This window comes from Fistularia commersonii, chromosome 18 (genome assembly GCF_037954325.1).
Source record: "Fistularia commersonii isolate RoL2024-O1a breed Wild chromosome 18, RoL_Fcom_v1.0, whole genome shotgun sequence".
NCBI lineage: Eukaryota > Metazoa > Chordata > Actinopteri > Syngnathiformes > Fistulariidae > Fistularia > Fistularia commersonii.
Window position 1 is genome coordinate 16,113,185 of NC_141301.1, and position 21,395 is coordinate 16,134,579.

At 55.1% G+C, this 21,395-nt stretch overlaps 1 long non-coding RNA gene across 1 annotated transcript; it reads right to left on the bottom strand.

Moving 5' to 3' along the window:
* Positions 1-16,821: 16,821 nt before the first annotated feature.
* On the bottom strand, positions 16,822-17,612 carry LOC147224587 (uncharacterized). Its single transcript, XR_015107467.1, has 3 exons — positions 17,470-17,612; positions 17,259-17,371; positions 16,822-16,919 (listed from the first exon to the last, which is right to left on the bottom strand). It is a non-coding gene; the product is annotated as an uncharacterized LOC147224587 (long non-coding RNA).
* Between the last annotated feature and the right edge of the window lie 3,783 nt (positions 17,613-21,395).

Here is a 21,395-nt window from a genome sequence, read left to right on the forward strand (position 1 = left end):
ATCCTCACCTTGTGAAAACAGACGAGGCCGGCGGTGCAGCTTCTGCCGCGTCCTGCTCTTACGTCTCCGCCGTAAACGCTCCTCCTGCACACCTGGACTCCTCTAAAAAAATGACAGCGCGACGGTGAAACCACGAGAAGACCATTTAATAGCGTTATCGAGAGATTGACGTGGACGAAAGTCACAAACCTCGCGGAGACGCCTGACCCGGCCCTGACCTCCTTATCCAATGGCGTCACATGATGGCGGCAGGGAATGTCAAATCCACATGCCGGGACAATGGAGCCGTGTGTGTGTGCGTGTGTGTGTGTGTTAGTGGAAAGTCCACCAGGATCCTCTGCGAGAGCTCGGCGGCGTCTTCAGTTGGCACGCAGAGTCCTCGGGACAGAGAGGTGAGATCAGGGACGTCCAATAATATCTTCTGGGGGGGGGGGCAGGATGTTCAGATGCAGGCCGTGTGATGAAGTTTACTCCGTAACCATAGCAACTGAGAAAACGGCCCAGTTGTCCCAGAAATCATTGAACTGATATTGATGACCACACACGGCGTGTGGTTTCGCTGCTCACGGCCCTGTGTGTGTGTGTGTGTAAGCGCGATGCATGATTTGAATGTGTGTGTGTTGTGAGTTAGGTGTGTGCGCGGGCATCTGGTTTACACATCACCGCGCGGCGACGCCACGTGTGCGGCGCGTTTCCGCTCAGAGATGAATTGGCGTCTGATGTCATTTGGAGCGATGTGTGGAGGTCGGGTTGGAGGGGGTAACATGGCCGCCTCGGGCAGCCGGACGGAGCAGGTGTGTGACACACACAAACGCTCACACACACACGCACACACAGGGTTTGTCCACACAGATTGCTCCGCTCTGAAATCCTGGGATTAATTAGCACTTTTTTTCCCGTTCGTACATCCAGCACGTGCACCCCCAACTCCCCTCATTACGGTCACGGCGTCCGCACGCTGCGGGCCGCCGTTAAACCGGCCTGTTTACAGACCTCTCATATTAACACTCGCGTTAAACAGTACGGGGTCGGTTCCTGAAGCAGGTTAGCAACAAGCCAGGTTGAAGGAAGAAGAAGAAAAAAACAAGGGAGTGCGATTCTTGGATTTTTTCACATTTGTTCCCGCATGGCGGGACGTCTTTGTATCTTCGGCGCCGTCCGGAGGGATATTGTGACGGGACGCCGCCTCGCGGAGAGAAGGTTCCGGCGGCCCGGACGCCGCGGGAGAAGACTTTCTCGTAACCGTTTAAAGATCTGCGGCGCGGCGGTTCAGCGGGAGAGCCGTTGACCTCGGCGGAGGACGGGACCGCGCGAGGTCTGGGCGCGCTGGAGTGTGATGTGTGTGTTCTGGGTGTGCATTTACATGTGTGTAATGAGAACCAAATGGCGGGGCGTTCGAGTGCATGCTTTCCATCCCCTATCTCTAATCAGGGAGCCCCCGGGAGGACGGTGCGAGCGCAGAGCCGGGACGCCGGGTGCCGAGCGGCTCCATAAATCAGCCCCCGCCGGCGTGCCTTCTGCTCGCCCCGGCCGCCGCGGCGCAAGGGGTTAAACGTGCGAAAGGGAAGCGGGAGCGTTCGCGGCCGGGCGGCCCCCGGTAACCGGGTCCGGATCCGCTCACATCGGAAGCGCCGACGCCACCGGGGCGGCAAAGTCGCCGGTTCTCCGACTCCCTTCTCCGCCTCGATCCCTCCGTTCCCCCGGCTTTCTGTTTTAATCTCCATTCCCCGCAGGAGGTGGCCTCTCCCTGTCCTCCAGCTCTCCCTCCACTCCTTTTCTCTCCCTCGTTCTCCCACATCTGGTCAGGCAGCTGTGGCTGGCCGGGGTTCAGTGGGATGGGAGGGTGCGGAGGGGAAGAGGAGGAGGAGGAGGAGGAGGAGAGGTGGTTAGAGTTTTGGGGAGGCTATCAATTGCAAAGCCCAGGGCACAGTAAAATAAAAAAAAATACTTGACACAAAATCTGGACGGCGAAGGAGAGAGAGAGAGAGAGAGAGAGAGAAAAAAAAAAAAAGGGGTTCTGAACCAAATCTCCTCGGTTTCTCTCAGCCTATCTATCACACTGTCTCCCCGTGCACTATTAAACTCTATTAAAGAGAGCAGCAGGGCTGGGGGAGGGGAGGGGGGCAAAAGATTTCAATATCTGATTTCCACATCTTAAATACATTAATTTATCTTACCCCGGGGCTCTTTCAAACCGGAGAGGATGATGAGGAGGAGGAGGAGGAGGGGTGGCGGCGGCGGGGGAGGGGCGAGGGGCACTTATGACATTTCCATTGTGGAATCTCATCTCTATTGTTTCTGCGGTCGACATGTTGCCCGGAGATTCCACATGCCATCGTGGCCACACAGGCTCCGGGCCGCTAAACGCTCGCAGATGGTCTCGCACACACTTCACACACACGCAGATGACTTGATTCCTGACAGGCTTAGGTGCTTTTCGGGCCCCGCAATATGCCAATGTCAGAAAATGATTAACCGCTGGCGAGTGCGTCATTGTTTTTCCACATTCCGGGATGTTATCTGAGCCGCCGCCATGCCAGCTAGCACGTCTTTCAAGGTCCGCGCCGAGTGCCAGTCCCTCCCCGGCGCTCCAGCTGAAGTTCGCGACCCCTCGGGGGTTCACGTCGGGACGAGAGGAGCCGAACTCTCCGCGGCGGTCTCACGTGACTCCCGGCATATGGCGAGTCACCCCGAGTGTGGAAAAAGCTCCACTCGCAGCTCCTCCAACTCGTTTTATGGCCGGTTTCACTGCGAGAGCGGCCAAACAAACAGGGGAGCATACATGTCGGAGCGAGGGGGCAGAACGGAGGGAGGGAGGGAGGAAGCGATGGATGAGGCTCGGCCAATGGGATCACGCTGCTGCAGGTGTGTGTGTGTGCGTGTGTGTGTGTGTGTGTGTGTGTGTGTGTGTGTGCAGGGGCAGTTTAGAAGGTGAGGTTCTGCTAAACTCCGCACAGGAAGCCCCTGATTAGCGCTAACGAGATTTCCAGAGCGTATTAATGCAGCCACACACCTCTGCCTCCCGCCTCCCCTGTTTCACGCCTGTTCCTGCCATCTGCTCGCCTCGCTCCGGCCGCCGCCCGTCCACCGGAGCGGCCCCGTCCGTCCCGTAACGCGCTTCCAGCAGACACGGTGAAAAATAGTTGGTCGACGCGTCACGGTAAACATTTACGCACCTAAACAAACAACGCAGGCAGCGCTAATTGAAACGCTAGCCAGGCACAAACATTTACCGCGGCGGCGAGAACACCCTCTTCTCATTTGCGCAGGAAACGACCGGATCGGCGAGATCCAAGATCGGGAGTGGGAGGACGCGGCGACGGACGGAGAGGAAGAGGATGGAAAAGGAAGAAAAGTGGGCTGCCGTTGAGCAGGTCTTATTAAATGTTCCCACAGATGGGCAGACATGGATACCCTCCTCTGTGCTCTCCACCTCCACCCACACATCGACATGTGTTTCGCATTCACGGAGCGGAGACGTGCGGACCGGCGGCCGTACGCTCGGCCCTCCGCGGGCCGCCGCCAACCATCCGGGGGTTTCTGCCGGCGCGGGAACGAGGACGCATGAATGTGTGAAATTGATGGAAATCAGAACAGCATGGGCAGAGCTCTGCGAGAGCGAGGAACGCAATATGGCGGCGAGAGTCGGCGGGTTGATGTAAACCAGAGATGGAATTCCTGAGAAGAAACGAGCTGTTGTTCTAATCGGTTTTACAACACAACAACACAACTTTACTGTTCCCCGTGGGGACGCCCGGCTCGTGTGGGCTAACCGGATCCTCGCCGACCGGACCTTTCGTAAGGACCGTACGCACAGCGGCGGCCGTCTTCCCCGCGCCGCGCCCAGATCCTCAACGTTTACAAACGCGCACGACGACAGTCGTCTTCCCCCTCAATTGGGTAACACCAGAGGTTGGGATCTACTGTGCGAAGCTACTCGCCGCCGGCGCAGCAGCACGGCTGTCGCCTCAAGCAAGAACACTTGCGTGAAGTCCACATTGGAGATATTCTGGCTCATCTTCTATTATTTTAGTCAGTACTCATCGGTGTAAACGTGTCCGCTTGCAGATGGGGCTCCTTTTGCAGCGCCGTCACTTCCAACAATACACGTGCACGGACGAGCCTCACTGTTCTGTAAGATCGCGCATCCTCCACGACTGTGAGGATGCACGAGGTGTTGGGCCAGAGACGCCTCGTCCTGTTTCCCTGCTCCTCCTCTCCCGCTGTTATTTCTGGTTTACCATCTCTGACCTTCACGCTCTCTGGTCCAGGCAGAAGGTCGCCCCGCATCATTCCCGCACCGGGAAGAGGCGGCGCTTCCTCGCCGCTGTCTCCGCACGCTCCACATGGAGAGGGTCATCAGACACCTGGGTTGGGATTTGGAAGGATTTGGAAGCGGGCTGGACCTCAGCGGTGAGCCCTCAGAGGTCACCATGAAGTTGGGACGTGACCTTCGATACCAGTGAGAACTGGACGGCCTCTAATGGCCTTCACCTGCGGCTCTTCTCAAGAAGAGACAGGTCTAAACAACATTTACGAGCACCGACAGGCCAGGAAACCCCCGAACAGACCGACGTGGGTGTGTTTCCTGTGCAGCCGTGGCAAACGCATGGTGTAATCACAGCGCTCAACACTTGTGCAACTCCAACTCCATGAAGTCCTTTCCATCCCTCAGCCTCGCGCTCCTTCTGCTCCTCACGCTGAGACTGGCTGCTCCTCCCTTTCACCCAAACCCAACTGTTTTATGAACTAGACTGTGAATTTTATGACCCGGTCCGCTCCTTCGGAATAATTGAGTTTTCAGGAGACACCAGCTCCTTTCTCACCGCAGGAACCTTCTGCGGCTCCTAAAACCTTTTCGTGAAAGAGATGTTTTTTGTGGGCGTCGGGATCTCAGAGGAGGATCTCGCCTCCTAGAACCATCGTAGCTCCCACACGGAGGCAGGATCCTTTTACGGTTCCATAGGAAGCGTAGACGTAGATCGGTGGAACGCATCAACCACTTCTTGCAGAGCGCCGTTTTTGAACATCACCATGGTCACCAATCAGAGGAATATCTACATTTGTGCAGAGTTAGCAAACAGCTAACGGGGCTCTTCACAGTGCAGGGAGAAGATAAAACATCTCAACCATCTGATATTTGTTTTTGAGTGTGGAGCTGCAGGTGCAGATCCCTAACATGGTCCCTCTGCCTGTGGGAATGGAAAGCTAGAAGGTTCCCCGGAGGAGGAGGCTACTTCCTGGAACCCAAGACTTCTGAAAGAGAGGAATAGCTGACAAATGGACACGATCTCTGAATCCAGTTCATCCGAACGTCATAAGAGAGACCCCTCGGCTCGCCTAATAAATGGGTCGGTGTGTAACCCAGGTATGCGTGGCGCCGGGTGAGCGGCGCAAAGATGTGTCGGGCGGATGAGGAGCAGACGGACACCAAAATAAACACCCTCTTAAGGGAGCGCCAGATAAAAGCGGCGGCCGAGGGAGGAAACACATGGCATTACTGGCCGCTGAGTCAGAGGGCAGGTAGCGTCTGAACACAAACCAGAGGGGGTCCCGAGAAAGGGTTGCCGTGGAAACAAAGGGGTAGACGGCCGGCCCTCCGTCTCCAGTTTACCCAGCTGGACTCGGACGCGGCCCCGATGTCACTCGCCCCCCCAAACCGCCCCGTTTCCCCGCTTCCTGTCCCGCCGCAGTGATGTCACAGTACAGCTGGGGATGTCACGTCCTCACCGCCCCGACTCCCACTCCCACTCCCACTCCCACCCAACCCGGACCCTCGCTCGGATCAGTCTGCATGTCTGTGACCCGGCACGTACCGGGAGCGTCGCCGCAGGCACGATGGCTCCACACAAAAACACCCCGAAACACGGCCGGCGCCCAAATCCGTCTGATCCCGGGTCCGGGAAAGACGGGGACCAGCGCCCGTGGGACGGGACGGACGGGGAGGGAGGAGGGAGAGGGTCACCGGGGATTCACTTATTCTAAGCCCAGGCGTCCAACTGATGGAAAATTCAGAGGCGGAAGCAGGAGAAGCATCGCAAGTATGTTGCTGCCACAAAACGCTTCAGCTGGGATTTCCATGAGAAGTGATCCAGATCTTCATGGACGCCTCCACCGTGAAGCTGGGCCAAGGCGTGTGAGACCGTGGAGGTGTGTGAGACCGTGGAGGTGTGTGAGACCGTGGGGGTGTGTGGGACCCTCACCTCTGCAGAGGGTTGCGATCCAGAGGTGTGTGAGGCTTTTAAAAGGAACATCACACTGGTCCTGGTGACCTTCTATACTACACAAGTTGTTCAGTGTGACGCAATGAACTCATCACTGATCTCTGCATCACTGATCTCACACACACACACACACACACATACATACATACAAACACACACACACACTGGCTGAAGTATAAAACATTTCCCTCAGGGTACTTCTATGCTCCTGCCTCTGCAGGAACGTTGGTTCGCTTTTGAGAAGATCACCTGTTCCAAGAGGTGCAGGAGACGGAGGTGAGAGCAGCCATGGCTTCCGCTTTGGAGACGCCGAGAAGAAGAAGAAGAAGAAGAGGAGGGAGAGCTGGAGGCTGCAGAGATGAACAGGAAATGAGATCACGACTTATTTATGAGGTGCAACATCACTGCCAGCACTGTTCTGTCCTCCCCTGGACGGCACTTCCTGCACCTTCACTTCCTGTGCAAAGATACTCAACCCATGTACCTGCAGCAGGACTACCACCCCAACACATGTGCATACACACACACACACACACACACACACACACACACACACACACACACACACACACACACACACACACACACACACACACGTCTGTGCATCTATGCGACCAACACACACTGGAGACGTAACTTCACTTCATTGTGTTCCACTTGACTGACAATAACGCTCTTCTTCTTCATCTTTTTAAAATGTCTATTTTTCCTTCAAACGTAATATTTTCTTCAGAAGCTCGTGTTTGCCGATTGTTTGAAATTCTACCGAGGAATTATATTAGAACTTTATTTAAAGTTGGAAATGAGTCTCATCAATGCACGCGAGCTTCCCTTCTCATTTACTGTGAAAACACAGCAGCCAGAGAGAGAGAGAGAGAGAGGGAGGAAGAGAGGGAGGGAGGAGAAAGTGACCAAATAAAGAAGGGAGGAGGGAGAGAGAGAGAGAGAGAGAGAGAGAGAGAAAGAGAGAGAGAGAGAGAGAGACAATGATACGTGCAGGCCAACACACCCCTTGCAGACCCAGACCTCCTCCTCCTCCTCCCATTCCTTCCCTGCCCTGAACCCACCCTGTCCCCTGCTGACCACTGTCCTGAACCCAACACACACACACACGCACGCACGCACGCACGCACACACACACACATTAGGTTAAATCAACGCACATATGCATGCAGCGCGCACAGACATACATATACACACACACACAGGGATTATGTCCCATTCGTGTAGCGTGATGTACACACACACACGCACACACACACACACACACACACGCACATTAGGTTTCATCTATGCACATTTGCATGCAGCGCGCACAGACACACATATACACACACAAAGGGATTATGTCTCATTAGTGTAGCATGATGTACAAACACACACACACACACACACACACTAGGTTTCATCAACGCACATATGCATGCAGCGCGCACAGACACACGCACACACACACACACACACACATTAGGTTTCATCAATGCACATATGCATACAGCGTGCACAGACACACATATACACACACAAAGGGATTATGTCTCATTAGTGTAACGTGATGTACACACACACACACACACACACACACACATACACGTGCGTGCGTGCACGCGCGCTGTTCTCCGGTGCTTCTGAAAACACCCACACATCCTTTCACTTTCTTTGATGGAGAGGAAATGCTCACACAAACATGTAAACATGGCCTCCATCTCAGACCCGTCGGGTTTGTATTCTTTTCCTGGCCGTGCGGCGGCCCGTCCAGGACCTGACGCGGCGTTGGCCCCGCCCCCTCCCGCCCCCTCTTTCGGGCCCTACCTGATTGTCTGCTTGTTTTCCCCGGCGGCTCCCGGCTTCCGTTCCCAGGCTGGGAGGCGGGAGGCGGGAGCGGGCCTGCGACACATACTTTCCACCCCTGAAGGCCCCTGAAGGCCCCTGAAGGCCGGGGCCAGAGGCGGCTCCGAACGAGCACCGGCCCCTTCCAGCCTCATCCCTGGAAGGCGGCGGAGGATGGGACGGCGGCGGAGACGGAGCACACGGTCGCGCGTCTCCGCACGGTTACGGAAGGTCACTATCTGAGAGGCTTCAATCATCTGATCATTTCTTCTTCTGGAGAAAATCCCGGACATGGCGGCACTCTGGTGCTCGGGCACAAAGACCCAGCATCTTATGACTCAGCGCTCAGGCACCGTCTTCGGATCTCCATCCAGGGAGGAGGACGGCCTCTCCTCGTCTGGAGCGCCCTTCGAACCTTCCCTTCCAGAAATGCTCATAGTTAGCGTTAGCTTAGCCCCCGGTTATGCTGCTCCATGATGCAGCTCTCTCAGCCCTCCCTCTCTTCCTCTGCACTCCTGTGCCTTCAACGGCCCCCGGGCCTTCTCATTGGCCGGTTTCCTCGGGGGGCGGGGCTTGATCTGCAGCAGCCTCACAACAACCATCGTGTCATTTCAGCCATTAGCATGTCGCCGTCCGTCTCGATCACACTCTTGGTCGCTCTCTCTCCGGTCGAGGAGGAAGGCCGTCCATGTTGAGCCGCCATCTTCTCCGGGTGTCGGGTTTCTGTGGAGCCTCCTCGACTATGAATGAACGTTTCTGCTCATTGATAAAGCGTGATCTTTCCTTCATTGCTTCTTTTGAAAACAAAACTTTGTTTTTTCTTCTGTCCAAACCCGTCATCGGGCAGAGCCTCTGAAGTCGTCGCGCACGGAGGTGAACCGAATCAACATCTACGAGGCGTTCACCTCATATTACTCCCGTTTTATACGGGCTGAGTGCGACGGTAATCCACCCAGATCAAGTAATTGTAACTCTGCACTCATTTCCTCATTCAATAAGCTCCTATGCATGGGCCCGCTAATCAGCTGCAGGCCGCCGCGGCTGCACGCTGCTCCTCGCCAGCTGTGCGGGCCAATGGGAGGACAGGCGGAGACGTGTTATTAGACGTTCGCTGAACCTCCACTCCAACAGCGCGCGCAGCTTTGGACGGAGAGCATTTACGGCACCTTATAACCACAACGGGCTTCGCAGAGCCGCCAGGAACACCTACAGGGAACACCTGATCAAGAGCAGACGCTAACATATACATAGACATACTGTATGTATAACATTTAAGCATGCGTGTAAAAGAAAGTGCATTCAAAGCTCAATCAGCTGGCCATGATTTGAATGCAGCTCTTCTTTTCTTCTGGGCTGGTCTCCACAGCCAATCATCTGCCTCCATCCACACCACCTCCTCTCACACCAACTTCTCTCCCTCCGTCCGTGAACCTCCTCCCTGGTCTTCCTGTCGACCTCCTCCAACTCCAGTATCTTCTACCCAGATCTCCATCATCCCTCCTCTGTCCACGTCCAAACCATCTCCAGAACATCTACCACGTGCCGACTCCTTCCTGATCCTCTCCATCCTCCTCCCTGCCACATCTCCATCTCTGCCGCTTCGTCCTGTCTTCTCCTCGGTGTCTCCAAAGCAGACACCGAAGCTGCTCCCACCTCCGTCTTCTCCACGGTTCCTTTCCGTCAGAAGAAAGGCATTTCAAGGAAACTTAGGCCTCCCTCACGTGCAGGAGGTTTGTGAAGCCAGGAGATCTGAGCTGCTGATCTCCGCTTGACGTCATTTTGAATGATGAATGAATGAAAACTGCTCCGCTGAGCTTCTCAAGTCCGTGCCAGCGGTTTTCTTCTTGAAGGCTTTGCAGGTTTAGAACGTTGGAGATACCAGCCGCTGCTGGCTGGACTTTCTCCTTCATGTTCTCACATGGTCTCACGTGAGAAAGAGATAAACCCACTTTACCTCCTCTACAAATCCCCGCACGCCGAGCGGGTAGCGCCTGTTTTTCAGATGAGATCATCATGTCAGATGAGAAGATCTGCTGAAGGCATCAGCGTCTCCGGCGACTCCGTGGCAGCGCCGCCACACCTCAAAGCCGCGATGACCTTCTCGCCGTGAGGCGATCGACACCTGCCAGCCGCCGGAGGAGACGCCTGATCTTTTCTCCGGAGGTCCGAGACCAGGAGGAACCGAGATGTTTTTTTTAATTTATTGCATCCAATAACAAGGACGCCCACTGCAAGATCTGCATCTCCTCCACCGCTGCTCCTGGACGTCTCCTCTGCAGCTGCAGCCTCCTGCTTCTCCACTCAGACCTCCTCCTGGACTTTGCACCATTTGACCGTGAGAACTTGCAAACTTCCGTGCAAACTTCACCTCTACACCCGGCCATTTACCAACACGCTGATTTTTCTGCCTCTGGGAACCGAAGCGGGTCATCTGCGTTTCCTGGAGAGTCTTGCTGATGTAGATACACTCCTTCCAGGGTCGGATTCACGGTGGAGTCTCCACGTTCTCCCCCGTATGCCTTCATTTCTATTCTCTGACCATCAGCTCTTCTTCACCCGCAGATTTCCAAGTCACCCGGCGAAGCGAGTGGTCCGGAGGCTCCCAGGAACATGGCGGCGAGGAGCGGCGGGGAGCGGCGGGCCGCCTCTCCGGCTTTTGACTATTATTAGAGAGAGCGAAGAGGCTAATCCTGATTGAATTACACTGAAAAGTCACTCTCTGGGTATCCAGAGTGAAGACAGTGTCCTCTGTGTCCTCTGCGTGCCCTCCGCCGCCAGCAGGAAGCTGCCAGCCTCTCAGATTAGCCCTGTTTCCTCTCCACGACGTGCACTCCCGGCGACCCCGTCGCCTCCGAGCCCCGTGACCTTCCTCCCAGGACGTATGGCATACACGCCATCAGCTGAGGAGCGAGCCAGCTGGCATGTGACGGACACACACACACACACACACACACACACACACACACACACTAAATCACTCCTCAGATAATGACACTTGAGTTAAATTCAAAAACAGTATGGCCTTTCTTGGCACGGGACTGGAATGCTAAATCGTTCAGCAGACACAACACACTCACAAATTCATATGTCAATACTGAATCCATGCAGAGCTCTGATGAAGTACCCCTCTCACCCCTCTCACCCCTCTCACCCCTCTCACCCCCCAGCCCCCCCTCATCCCCCCAAGCCCCCCCCCTCCAAACAAATTGTGGCCGTAATTTTTTCCCTCTCACTGGGTTTTATGAGCTGTAATGTGAAGCACCTGTAGCCACAGAGGGGCCAGATAAGGGCTGCAGGAGATGTTGGTGACCCCGACAGGACACACACACACACTCACACACACACACACACACACACACACACACACACACACACACACACACACACACACACACACAGAGCTGATGTTTTAGGAGTCACCTTTCTGCCGTGGCAGATCCCCATTCCCTGTTAAAAAGAAAAAAAAAAAGTTATTGCGGATATAATTCTTCTTGAAGGTGCTGGAGTTTTCTGGTTGTGTTCACGTGAGCGGTTGCCGGGGCGACGCTTCGCATCCAGCAGTCGCTGGAAAGGCGTGTGAAACATTTGAAAATCTTCCGTGCAGGTTTCAGAGGTGGGATCTGCAAAGGCCGTCCCTCCGGAACAGAGCGCAGCTTTACGGGCCGCAGCGTACGGCCACCTGTGCAGGGGAGCCGCGAATGACGCCGTGTCATCACGTGCACAGTGACCTCCCAGAATGTGCACGTACAGCAGTGGAACTGGGAACTGCTGACTGGAGCGGTTCAGTCATCTGAAATCACCCAGCACACAAACCTCGATTATCTCTGTTTCATAAAAGCCGGGTGATTCCGAGGTGGTGTATGCCTGCAGGCTGGCAGTGACCACACACACACACACACACACACACACACACACACACACACACACACACACACACACACGTTCCTATGCTTTGCACCACCTTGCCATCTCACTGGAGCGTGATGAGACCCGCAAATAGAACAAGGCACTGTCCTGTGCCTGCTAATTCTGCTAACATCATTACACACACACACACACACACACACACACACATGCACATATGCAGACACACACACACACACACACTGGGGGCACTGGTCCAAGTTGAAAGGGCTCTTTATATGTTGTGTTAATGAGCAAGTTGTTGTGCAGCAGTTGGGTTGAATGGGGTTGTTATGTTAATGTGTATGTTGTTATGTTGTGTGTGTGTCTGTCTGTCTGTGTGTGTGTGTGTGTGTGTGTGTGTGTGTGTGTTGTTGGGAGAACGAAGGTACCTCCACCTTTCTAGGGCACAGCGTCTCAACAAGCCGACGACACACACACACACACACACACACACACACACACTGCGTCATCTCAGTGACTGCAAACCACCGAGGTCACATTTAACACTTCACAGTTTGAAACATTTGCTGTTAAATGGAGGGCGGGAGCTTCTTTCATCTGACCACTTGTGTGTGTGTGTGAGTGTGTGTGTGTGTGTGTGTGAGAGAGAGTAAATGCGTTCTATTGAGGCCACATGTAACATCCAGGCACTTAGCTTGCTATGAAAACACAGAGTGATTAGTCAGTGCACGAGGCTGTAACCTGCTGTTCTGTGAGGATTCAGGTCAGCTGCTTCCTATTAGCCGTCCGTTCAGCCGCCGCAGACGGAGAGACGTGCAAACCGTCGCCGTTTGTCCCGTTCCGACACAAACGCCGACGGCCGTTTACACTCCGGCGCGAGCGGAGCCCCGTCGGACCGGAAGGCCCCCGTTCGAGCGCAGATGACAACACGACCGTTTGACTGTCGGCGCTGAATCCAGATCCGCGGCTCCCTCGTCGTAAAACGCCATTATTTTTAGTCGAGCGTGCACTCGGTTTGAGCGTGCGGTTTCCGGACACGCTGACTTGGCTGCGATCAGACGCGGCGCACTGAGTCAGGCCTCCATCTGAATTGGCTAATTAAAGCACGGCTGTGAATTGACTGGATTACAGCAAGGGTGTAATTGTCAGGAGAAGCCTGTCATCAGAGGAGAACCGCAGATGGTCCTGCAGGCGGGCCCTGAACCCGGGCCCCGGGGCCCGGATGCCGGGGCCCGGGTCCCAGAACCCGGGATCCGGGCCCCGGGTCCTGGCCCTCGGTCCCGGGCCCCGAGTCCCAAGCCCTCGGTCCCAATACCCAGCCCCCCTGCCCCGACCCCAAGACCCAGGACCCAGGACCAAGTCCCCAGGCCCCTGGGCCCCTGCCTCGGGCCCCGGCATCGGGGATGGTGCAGCGTGCAGAGAACACGAAGAGGTGTGTGTGTGTGTGTGTGTGTGTGTGTGTCTGGAATAGCATGCTCTGTGTGTTTTCCTGAGCCGCATCCAAAAATTATATTCATATTTAAACATCTAAATCACTGTTTTGTGGTGGAAGCACTCCCACATGGCAATTATCTTCCTCTGTCTGTCTGTCTGTGTGTGTGTGTGTGTGTGTGTGTGTGTGTGTGTCACCAATTCAAGGGTAATAGATTACAACAGTGTGTTCACCTCAGACGTCACAGGCTATAAGGATGACGATGTCTGAAGGCTGCAGAGAGAAGCTGCTGGAAAGGTCTTCTGAGAAGGTCTCGTTCACTCCTGAAGGCCGAGTGCACGTCTCTGGACTGATGGAGGAAGATGGAGAACCTGGACGAAACTCATGGAGGACCTGGAGGAGAGCCATGGAAGACCTGGAGGAGAGCCATGCAAGGAAATCCAATACAAGGCAAAAATGAGTGTGTGTGAACGTGTAAGGTTTTAAACACACGCTAGAACCTCGAGGACATTGCAGGGACTCCATGAACCTCCTGAGGGCTCGGACCGTTGGAGGAACCTGAAGAACCCGGAAGAACCCCATGTAGACACAGATAACCACCGTGCTTCCCAACACACTGACATGAAATGAATATGTTCTGCACCACAAGAAGGTCAGGTCTGAAGGTCACCGTTGCTGAGGAGCGAGTCCTTCTCCACCCGTGGAGGTCCGAGTCCACCGTCAACCACAATGGCACCATGACGGTTGTGACCGAGGAGCCTGCTGCTCCTGGAAGCAAGCAGGACCTCCAGGTGGAAGCTCAGAACATCAACGGCATCCTCATTGCCCTCTACATCTCCACCTTCTTACATTGTCAGACAGGCTCTCTCTCTCACACACACACACCACACACACACACACACACACCACACACACTTAATGATCCCACTTCACACCTGGTCCCAACCTTTGGTCTGTGGTTTCTCCAGGCTTCAGAAGCTGAGGTCTCTGCCCTGCGTGGTGTTAATCAGAGCCTGGTTTTGACGAGGTTCCGGATCGTCCGTCCGAGATGCAAAGGAGCGCCGTTCCTTCCTGGTCCGACCGTGGTAATTCCCCTCCAAGTCCAAATGAATAGATGGTTTCCTTCTTTCTCCCTGCAAGCGAGGACGCCTTCTGCGGGGAATCAGAGCCGGCGGGAATGGCGGGGCTTGTATGGCATCCAGGTTAAGTGCAGATCTGGACCGAGTACAAACACGGAGGGCCTTTGATAAACAGCCTTATCAAAGGTGAGATGTTGAAATATGATCTGCGGAGACAGAGAAGAGAGCCCACGGCATGCGTGTGTGTGTGTGTGTGTGTGTGTGTGTGTGTGTGTGTGTGTGTGTGTGTGTGTGTGTGTGTACATCACAGAGCAGCTCCAGCCTGTTTTATCATCACTCCCACCCGTGTGGACGGGCATGGAGGCCCCTGCACGTCGTGCCCGCCGCCGGCGACAGAGGGGAAACCCGTCTTGACCGTGGACGGCTAAGGGTTTCCTGCAGGGCCGGCGCAGACCAGACCGGACCAGACCGGACCAGACCGGACCAGACCGGACCAGACTGGACCAGACCGGACCAGACCGGCCAGGGCGGATTGGAAAGGACTGGCGGTCAATGAATGGTCACTTTCACAAAAACAGAGGAGATGTGGAGAGACGACGCCAGGGGTCGGCAGCCTTTAACCACTCAAAGAACCATCAGGAGACGTTTCCCCACCAATGAACAACTGCAGAGAAAACAAAATGATGTTTCTGCTCGAAGCAAAACATTTTGACCCGGTTGGGTTGAAGGTCACTTTGAAGCAAAATACTAAACGCCAATTTGAACCCTTCTTGTATTTATGAAAGCCGGATGTAAACAATCCACCGGCAGCAAAACAGACGTGCCGTCCTCTCCCTGCGAGCGGTCGCTTATTAAGATCCACAAAAATATTTTCAAACGTTTTACACCATCATCTTCAAATCTAAAATGACATCCTAAAATGAACAAACTGAAGTAAAATACATTTTAGTTAAATACTTGTTGATTATTTTCAAAATCCACAGGTAGCCGCATCAGAGGGGTCAAAGAGCATCAGGTTGCCGACCCCGAAACACCACCACCATTCATTGATTCATTGATTGATTCACCGATTGATTGATTCTCAGACGTCGTCCTGCAGCCAGGTTCTTCCAGCGGTCAGCGGGTTGGAACTGGATCAGTCCATCGCAGGGGCCTCACATCCACACGCCTGGAGCAGACGTGGGCTCTCCATGCAGGCTCTCCATGAAGCTCCTGCATGTGGAGAACCCTGAGGAACCCCACGCAGACACGAGGAGAACGTGGAGACTCCACACAGGCCTCCGGCGGGAACCCAACCAGGGACCTTCTGGTTGGGTGCACGGTCCAAGTTCTGACCTCGGCACCACAGCCAATCTCAATCCCTCTCTTCTAACCAATCAGGAGGCAGCGTACGGGGTTGAAGTTGCTGGTCGGATGTGCTTGGAAATCACACCGTCTCCGGAAGTTTCCGTCCGGCCGTCATCCGTCCGTCCCTCTGAGAAGACCTCCGTGTTGATGGGATCACCTGGCAGCGCTCGGCGGAGGTGTTTACTCAAGGAGGAAACCCAAACATATTTACACCTGGTAGGACAGTCTGAGGTGCTTTTTACTGCCGCCTGTCATCGCCGCGGTGATGAACGGCCGGCGGCGTCTGCTCGGCCGCTCACGCCGCGCCTCGCTCTCCGTGCCCAGTTGGATTCTTCATCTATCACCAAATTCTCGTCGGTGGTTGAATTTATCGCCGCTGAGCGCTTTACCGGGGGGGGTGTTGGCACGGCGACCGTCCCGGAGGAGTCGGGGGGGGTCGCCGGGTCCTTCTGGAGCGCCGGTTCGGGTCGGGAAGGCGAGGAGGGAGAAGGTGCGGGAGGAGGGTCGGGGCCGCCGGCGAAGGAGGCGGTTTGAAGTGGAAGGAGATCCTCCAGCCGTTTTACAGCCGCTCTTGTGCCCGTCTTTTCCGAGCACATAAACTTTGAGATTTTGATGATTTATGGAGAAAATACAAAGAGTCTGCATGTGTGTGTGTGTGTGTGTGTGTGTGTGCGGGGGAAGGAGGGAGGGGTGGTGGCAGAGGGGTTTTTTAACATGATGCAAACCATTTGGAGCGGAGGTTGCCAGCACAGCCTGCTCTGTTTAAACTGGAGAGGAAGTGACCGTATGCACGGCGTGCCAACAAACTCCCTCCCCGTCTCGCTGTGTCTTCTTTCTCCACGCTCTCACACACACACAACCCCCCCCCCCCCCCGGTTTCAGAAGCCGAAGAGTGTGTACGCACACACACACACACACTCACACGCACGCACACATCATAGGAGGTCAAACGATGGCCATTGGTTGGAGAGTGTGTTTGTTATTGTAATATTATGTTTCTTTACATCACCATCACCGGGCCCATCGCTGTTATTATCCTTATTACTATTATTACAATCCGCAGGGCTGGGGGTTCGCCGAAGAGAAGGAGAGAGAAGAAAGGAGTGCCGAGGGGAGGAGGAGGGCGCCAAGGAAGAGAGACTGAAAAATAAAAGACAGAGCAGAAGGGAGGGGAGGAGGTCAGTGTTTTCCCTCAACACTTGTCCATGACTTAATCTTATTCCACTCTACCGAGACCTTCCCAGGAATCGGGATTTGTTTTTAGGAGGAGGGAAGTGGCTGAAGGTGAGGAGGTGGAGGAGAGGAGCGGGAGAAGGGGGAAAAAAAAAAGAGGAAGAGGGCTTGTTAGGAGGCCGCCGCTTCCTCCAGATGAGAGACGAGTCAATCTAACGTCAGCGTCCTGAATAATTCCAGATTTTTTGAAAAAGATGTTCGGAGGTTTTGGACGCGGAGACGAGAGCCGACCGCGGAGATGGTTACCTGAGCCGGGAGAACTCGGGACGCACGGACACCTTCTCCGCGCATCCGTCCGGGCCCAGCTCGAGGTCACGGCCGAGGAGATCCAGGACCGCCAGGAGATCCCTTCGGACGAGCTGTGAGAGCCACGGTTTGAGGTGAATTATTAAAACGGGTCTCCTGCTGATGGACCAGTCCTGGTCTCTTTCACGGACAACATGTTGGAGATACTTACAGAACAAGGGTCAGTCCCGTCATCCGTGGGTGGTCCTGAAGCATCTCAAGGTGCATAACCAGTGCCTGGAGGCGCAGCGGCCGGTTCCTGCTCCTCACAGCCAGAAGGTTGGATTCCCACCGGGGGCCTTCCTGCCTGGAGTCTCCATGTTCTCCCCGTATCTGCATGGGGTTCCTCAGGGCTCCTCCCGCAGTCCGAACACATGCAGGAGGTTCATCCAGACCTGTGAGTGAGAGGGTGACTGGCCGGATGTCTCTACATTTGGCCGCGGAATCCACGGTCCAGGGTGAACCTCGCTGCTCGTCCGGTGACGGCCGGGATAGGCTCCGCCCCCTTGCGAGCGTGACTGCAGCAGATGGGGTGATGATGAATGGATGATAAGTTCCTGCTCCTGAAGGACCACCTGGACAATGACTAGCACCACACTGAGTCGAGGGGTCTAATATTCCGTCGCTGATCAATAATCCTGGGATGTGTTGGAGGCCCATTGCGGTGTGTTGAAGGACGCCGGCGCTCACCGGATCCTGCGGCGGTTAATGAGCGGTGCGGAGGGGAAGCCCGCTGACAGGGCGGCGGCTGGACGTGAGGCCAACGCAGCTGGTGCGCACCGGTTACCTCACCGCACCAGCGTGAAATCTCCATTTGCACGTGCTGATTGGTGCCTAGAAGGTGTGTCTGCTGGAGAAGGGACGACAACCGGCGGTTTCAAACGCCGATTCACAGATGCTGTTAGCAGCCGTGCTAAGCGAGCATTAAAGATGGCTCCTGCACACGTCACTTCGCGTTCACGGAGGTCTCGCTAGCGGAACAAAAGATCTGGACAGGCCGTCGTCACGCGCATGGTGTGATGAAATAACCCAACGCAGAGCGCAAGACCACCGAGACGCCGACCAGGATATCACCCTGAAAGACGCACCGAATTTGTCGTGAAGCCAAATATAATGTGCTCGTCCCGCCTCGTGCCCTTCGCCCTCCACAGATAATGGGAGGTATCGAAATGTGCACAAATACTTCTGTTGATAAGAGTCGCTGCTTCATTTAGACCTCGAAGGAAATCAAACACTGCAGTTCCTTAAAAAAGGCACATTTTAACAAAGCGCTGTTGTCATTCATTTCTATTATTCTGTTGTCCACACCGCTAATCCTGCTCACGCGGGCTCCTCAGGCTCCCGGCAGCAACCCCGGCTGACCCCGCCGAGGAGCGAGGTCCACCGAGGTCCACCGAGGTCCACCGAGGTCCGCCGAGGTCCACATCCACCCACCTGCCCAATACAGACGCTCGACTCCCATTCACACGTACGGACGGTAAAGCCTCCGTTCGACCGCGGGATGTTCAAACGAGTGATTCTATCCAGATAAATCCATTTCCATGGCTCATTCGATTTTTATTCACGCACGGCACAAAATCCGACGATCCCCCGGCTCCGATCGGCGCTCAGACCGACTCCGGTAAGACGGCCGACCGAACGACACGGACGGAACCCGAGACAGGCCGACGGGAAGCGGTCGTCACGCTCTGCAGGAAGGAGTTCTCCTGTCACAGAAGCACTTCCTGCGCAAAGCGCCACGTCAACGCCGCTCAGACATGAGTCGGGGATCCCTTCGCAGGGACTTTGGCCAACGCGAGCGCTTGGACCCACCCTGGGGGAGATATACAGCTACGTACATGTACTATTAAGTTGAAGACCGAAAGCAGAGTTGCCGGCGCCCCCGTTCTGTCCTCAAAGTCGTCCTTATAGAAATGTTTTTGTTCTGCTCGGATACCGCGGGGGCCCGGCAGGGGCGTGGCCCCCGACGCTAGCCCGGCCCAGAGACCCTTGATCTCCGCGCCGCCGTGCCAACATAAATTTCGCAGAAAACCCAGGCAGCTCTAAACAGACCCGGTGCAAGAGGACTCTATGCTAACTGACGGGGAGTCCCGGCCCGTGGCCCCCCTCCACCGCGTGCATAAACTGTTGCATTTCTTGGACCATCGACTCTGTAACGCTTCCATATCAGGCATCAATCAACCCTAAATGGCCCTAACGGTCCCCCCGCTCTTGTTTCCGACGCTTTACGAAGCCAAACGTCGGCCACCTATTTGTGCGGGTTCTGCTCCGGCTGCGTCGGGCCGTCCACCACAGCGTCGCCAATAACCGTCCCGCGATCGCGACCAAATGAGCTCTCGGCGGATTCGACCGGGGGAACCGGCGGGGCTCTGGGGCCGTCGGTCGATCCCCCGCCGGTTCCCCCGGTTCTCCTCTCCGGTCCCGATGAAGCCCATAAAAAAGAAGCCCAGTAAATACTCGCGGAGCAGATCTGTGAGCCAGGACAATGGGAACCAAAGCAAAATGAAATTTAGATAGACAAACACATCATTATTATTCAACCATGAGCTCCTGAATCCGATACCTACCGAAGTGAAGCCACGGCGGACTTTGATTCCGAAGTGGAAACAATAGACGGATGCCAAACAAAGCACGGCGGTTTTGTTCCAACTTAAAGAAAACAGACTCCTTTATTGCCATTTCAACTTGGTGGATAGAAACCTGCCCCGGTGTGTGTGTGTGTGTGTGTGTGTGTGTGTGTGTGTGTGTGCGCGCTCGTAAAACAAAACAGAGCCATCGAGGCATCTCACAGCCGCAAACGGGTCACGAATCAGTTGGTAGTTTGGCCGAGTAAGAGCGTCCCGCGGCTCGGCGTGTCCTCGAGCAGAGGTGACGTTCATGCCGAAGCGAACAAGCCCCGCATTCCTCGGAGAAAGCAAACACACACATGCACACGCACACGCACACACACACACACGTGTGAGGCTGTGTGTTTGAGTGCATCTGTGTTTGTGTGTTGTGAGGACTGCGGCGAAGCTGTGTGTAATAAATGTGCCCAGGCGAGCGGGCCCAGAGAGATATATCACAAACGGGAGGGTGGGGGTGTACACAAGGGAAGGAAGAGGATGGAGCGAGTCACGGAGCGGGGAAAAAAATATGAAGAACAGGAGAGAGAAAAAAAAGACGGGGAGGAGAGGGGAGGATCGATCGGTGAGGAGAGGAGGGGGCTCTTTCTCCCGGGTCCTGCTATGTTTCCCATTATGTAAGCCCTGGTCACCGGCAGCATGCCAGCAGGCAAAATAAAAGAGTCTCTCTGGCTTGGCACGGCTCGTATTTTCCTATCCTCTGCGCGGGGTCAGGGAGGGGTCAGGCAGCTGGATGGGGCGCTGGGGGGATTGGGGGATCTGGGCCGGCCTCCAAAACCCAAAAGGCCCAGGGTTCAAGTACCAGCTGAAAGCAATCAAGGGGGAAATCTGGGAGTGCCACAGCTGCTCGCAGCGGCGTTGTTCTGTGGATCAACTCTCTCTCCCTCTGACTCTCGTCCCACTTTTCCCTTCTCCTTGCCTGGTTCCCCCTCCCCTTACTTTCCTTGACAGACGCGCACACACACACACACACACACACACAAAACCTGCATATTTTAAACATGAAGCCAAAAGAACATGTATGTGTGTGGGCGCTTGCATCGAGGTCGTGTTTGTGCACAATGTGTGTGTGTGTGTGTGTGTGTGCTGGCATGTGTTTGTGAGTGTGTGCATGTGTAGGTGAGGTCAGTCAGAAGACAAACGGGACAAAGAGCGGCCGTCAGATCCGGTTTCCGCATCTCCACGCACACGAATCTGACCAGACGACGCCAAACGAGCCACAACACGGAAATGCGACGCCTTCTTTTTTTTTTTTCCATAAAAATGGCGTCGGCGGAGCGTTTGTGCGCGACGTTTCCCCGCCGATCCCGGAGCCACCCGCTCACAGCTGGACCGACATGTCATGGAAGGTATATTAGAAGCAGGTCTTGCAAATGTCCCTGCTAAAGTATCGGTCTGGTCTTCATCATGCGCGCAATTAATGCCAACACACACACACACACACACACACCACGGCTCCTCCATGAGCGTTGGC